Here is a 4,830-nt window from a genome sequence, read left to right as displayed (position 1 = left end):
ACTCTGTACTCTCTAATCTTACACTGATCAGTAATTAAAAAAATTAATAGCACTACAGGATGATATATGCCAACCCTTTAATCTTGACAATATTCTCTTTTTGCTTGTAAAAATATTAACTTTTTTATCATTTAATGCATTTTCAATGTACCAATTCGATTTTACTTCTTAAAATGTTAATCTGTACTTTCTATCGAAAAATATTTAATTTCTTTTTCAGTAGCTGTGAAAATATCGAACAAAGACTACGGATCTTTGAGTGCTAAATTTTTCAAAATTTCAAAATTTTTTTACACAAAAACGTGATTTGACACAAAATTCTTCTGAATTTGTAACGATGTTAGTGTATGGTGGTGTTTGGATATTCTTTCCAGAAAAGCGTAAATAATATACCTACCTTATATTCTTTAATAGAAGAATTATTCACTCATCTAGCAAATAGTAATAATTTGGTTTTAGTAAGTATGTAGTACTAATTCTATTTCCATTATTCTTATTCCTTTAAAAAAATCTCTCATAAATAAATTAAGTTGTTGTATTAAAATCGGGTAAAAATAAGTTGTTTAAGAACACTATACACGGTGATTCAGAACTTATCAAAAAAAAAAATTCTGGATGTATAGGGGACTCTTACAAATACAATTTTGTAAAGAAAAAAAAATCAAAGAGGGCAGTTCGAAAATGATTTAAAGATACACCTCTGCACGGCACTGGAAACTGGTCCACTGTAAAACCTGACCTCGCACAATGCGACTGGCATGGCGATGTGATAAAAACGGACAAAAAACTTTAGCAAGGAAATAAATAAATAGAATTTTATAGCATCTATTTTATATCGGCAAATTCAACTGCTTTTGCCTTTATTATTATTATTATTAATTAATAAAATTAATTTGTGTTTTTAAATAATAAAATCATTTGACATACCCGATGTTACAACAACAATTGTTCAAAATTTTATCCACCAACGTGTAAACACTTTTGGGGCCGTATTACTCAGTTTCCACGAACTAACACAAACGCTGTCTTGTTTCACCATAACACAAATGCTTCACCATAATACAAATGTTGTCTTGCTTCACCATAAAATAAAACGATATCCATCAACTCCGAGTTATATACACGAAAACCATTTTTGACACTAACTACTAAAAAACTATTCTAAACACCACAGATAACAGGTAAACACTATCGCAACGACGATTGCAAAATCGGATTTCAGTATTCGGAGTCGCTGAGGCCACGTGGCTCTCCACGCGTATTGTGAATGACGCTAGAGACTACAGTTGTCCAGCTATGTAGTGGTTGAATGTACTATAACTTCAATAATTTTTTTCTCGGAAACTATAAGGATTTTACACAATTTTTTTCTACGATATTGACTCCATTTCTCATGCCGCATCTATTCCCAAATTTTTTTGGATAAGTTGTGAATCACCCTGTATATTAATTGAATGCCCTTAGAGAAGTCAATCGAATATGATACTTAGGATATTATTTTTAAATGATTTAAAAATAAATCGTTGAAAAACATAAAAAAGCAATACACAGAATGATTCACAAATGGCGACCAAATATGAAACCTCGTATTCTTTGGAGAATTTTAATGGGAATCTTTTCTATAAAGTTTTTATCTAGGATGCTTCGTTAAAAAGATACAGGATTTTAAACTTCAAAAAATATTTTTAATTTTTTTTAGATAATTTAAAAACTAGTGCGTGCAATAATTTGAAATTGGGTACATGTATTTATGTAAACATTGTCCAAAATCTGAGGGCTTTTCCTAAAATTTACATGCTCCAGTGGCGGAGATAGAGGGTATCGGTGGTATATTTTTCTAAATAAAATAGTACGCCACTGCTTTACGGTAACAACCATGATATTTTCGGATTCGTCTTTCAATTTTCTACAAATTACTATTCTCTTATGTTTTTCGAAAAAAGCTTGATTTTCGAGTAAAACTTAATACCCTCTATCTTTTTAACAAAGCTTTTTAGAGAAAAACTTTTATTTTTGGTCACCATTTGTGTCACCCAGTATGTAATAGTACAGGAAAGAATTACGTGTACCTTCTGAAGGAAACATATGTCTTTTTTCAAAATTATTTCAGAAATTATCAACAATCATCATCATCATCATAGCTAGTGTAAGGACTAGTATCACTACTAGTCGATTATTGTAAATTATATGGTTCATGTCAACTTTTCAAGAAATTAATCCGTCAGATGTTACATACCCACACTACTTCTAGATATTTTTTTTTAGGGAAAAAGGAAATAAGCTTAAGTGAAACAGTTGTATATACAGTCTCTAATGGTAACTTGAAAAACAGAATAAAGTAAAAGGCACTGCATAAGCATTGGCGTAATCCCGGTATTGATGGTTATCGAATCTATCGTAGTATTTTGACGTTCATATTATCAGCTCCTTGAAAAAGAACTAAGTTTTCGATGTCACCCTTTGGATATTATTGTATCTTCTATCAGTAAACATTAATTGCTGCGTAAATTATTCTTACGTCGAATTCCAGGAATTTTTTGATAGACTTAGGTATAGAAAAAGTATAAAGTATTAAGGGATATGTAAAATGTCTAAATATCTTTATCATTATTTTATATCACAAATTTTTTAAGAGCACTTTATTTGTTGCAGGTCTCTTTTCCAGTCATTGACGACATATCTTTCGTTACTTTCTTTCCCAGGATAAGACATTTAGTATGAAATATAGCTACAATTGTTTTTTTTTTAATTTTCAGCTTCAATGTGCCAACATTTCCACTGTGAAGGATAGTAAATGTAAGTCTATTTCGTTCTACAATGTGCTGCCGTGTTACAGTAAGTTTTTAAATATCAGGACATACCGAATTTTCCTTAAAAAGCTTGAAGAGTGCTAAACTTTAAAGTTGATTAATACTCTTGCTGTAGAACTAATGTTTTTGATTTGACATGACAACACCATAAACACATATTTTCATATTTTTTAATTGACTTAATGGTTGTTATATTAGATGACATTTTCGAAACTCTTTGTTGACTTGTATCTGCAAAATATAAAAAAAAAACATACAGGGGGTTACAGATGAAAAAAATAGTTTTTTCTCAATATTTTTTAATACATAGTAGATTTGGAACAAATTCGGTCTACGGGAATTTATCATAATGAGAAATTGAAATTTGGTATGAAACCTTATTTTTGGGCCTCATGTGATATCTATTATTAAAATTGGCCCTTCTTAGTCTTCTACGAATAAAATACGAGCATACATTTTCGAGAAAAAAGGGATTAACTTTGTATTAGCATTACAAGTAACCATAAAAAATTGTCTACCTTAGGTCTCCTAGAGACGAATTTTATAGTTAATAATTTGATATGCTTGTTCCAAATTTTTAGCTTTTTTTGATTTTTTTTTAATAATAATTCTAAAGTAAATAAAGCACATTTAACAAAAATGCTTCATAAAAATTTGTATAAGAGTATACAGAGATTATTTTGGTTTAATCTCAACAAAATTTTAACGAACGAGGTACAGTTCTTGTAATCGAAATTATCGACTAGCAGTTAGACAAGAAGAAGAAATAGATATAGTTAATTGGAGAAAACCCAAATATCAGTATCTATCCGCCAAATAGTACGAAATGTTCTTACACTATGTTTTACATCAACGTCAGTTTTATTTGTGTCACTATAACCTAGTTATACGACATGTGGTGTTTATCTTATTTATTTCTTTGTATTTCGTCGCATTTTTATTCTTATGGAAGTTTGGAATTTTCTGAATACTGTTTTAACCAACTGATAGTGTGGACGAGGCAGTGACAATCCATGGCCACCTCGTAAACCGGATTTAACCGGGACACAATTAATATGTTAGGACAAAATTTTTAAAACTATGGGGAAAATGCATTGAAGTAAATGATGATTACTTTGAACATTTACTCAAACATGAACATAAATGGTCGTACTAGCAAATACTATGCATCACCATATAATAATATTTTCTTACCCTTTTTATGGTTAGTTTGATTTATATTTAATCGTTGTTTTGTAAATTCTGATTTGTTAGTATTTAATTTTTTAAAGTAGGTAGTTTTTTTATTATTTTAATTTTCTTAATTGTTTCAGTTGCGAAACTTTCTTACCATTTTTTTTTCGGTATCGAACCTCCTTAAGACCAATGTTTGATGTACTGCTCAAAATTTTATGAACAGCAGTGTCGTAGAGACGGGGTCAACGTGACCCTTTTTTAAAAATATTTTCTACGCCACTGCTAATTTTGTCAAACGGGCACTATTTTCGTGTAAAGTGTTCAATTGTCTATCGAATTGGTCACTTGCAAAATTTTGATTAAAGCAACCATTTTTAAGAAAAACACGTTTGTAGAAAATTTGTGAACCCAATTTTATTTTCATTCATTTTAGTTTCGCATAGTAGGCTTGTGGTATTCAAAATAAAATTAAACATCGGCTGTCACTAATGTCAATAATAATAAGTGTACAAGTGAGTTAAGTAAACCAGCTTATAAGCTTCTTTTTGTCATTTTTACAGTTATTTAAATTACTTCAGCTACTTCACTATTTTCAATAACAGTATGAATTACGAATATTCATTTGAAGAGATGACAGATATGCATCTATATTATGGGCTAGCGAATTTTGTTTCCCGTGATGCAGTTAGGCCGTACAGAGAAATGTTTCCTGCACCATGAACACCAAATCGGCAAATGTTTGATAATATCGATAGAAGATTAAGAGAAACGGGTAAAATAAAAGCAATAAAAATTAATGCTGGACGACGGCGTTATGCTAGAACTCCGGAATCTGAGGAAATGG

The 4,830-nt window shown here is 30.2% G+C and overlaps 1 long non-coding RNA gene across 1 annotated transcript; it reads left to right on the top strand.

The window, feature by feature from the left end:
• Nucleotides 1-290: 290 nt before the first annotated feature.
• Nucleotides 291-2,794, top strand: LOC108903287. The gene is made up of 3 exons (XR_001964204.2): nucleotides 291-458; nucleotides 2,266-2,550; nucleotides 2,653-2,794. It is a non-coding gene; the product is annotated as an uncharacterized LOC108903287 (long non-coding RNA).
• Nucleotides 2,795-4,830: the final 2,036 nt, after the last annotated feature.

The sequence above is a fragment of the Anoplophora glabripennis genome, unplaced genomic scaffold (assembly GCF_000390285.2).
Source record: "Anoplophora glabripennis isolate ALB-LARVAE unplaced genomic scaffold, Agla_2.0 scaffold92, whole genome shotgun sequence".
NCBI classification, from domain to species: Eukaryota; Metazoa; Arthropoda; class Insecta; order Coleoptera; family Cerambycidae; genus Anoplophora; species Anoplophora glabripennis.
The sequence above is the reverse complement of the archived record's forward strand: the minus strand, read 5'-3'. Positions and strand labels throughout refer to the sequence as shown.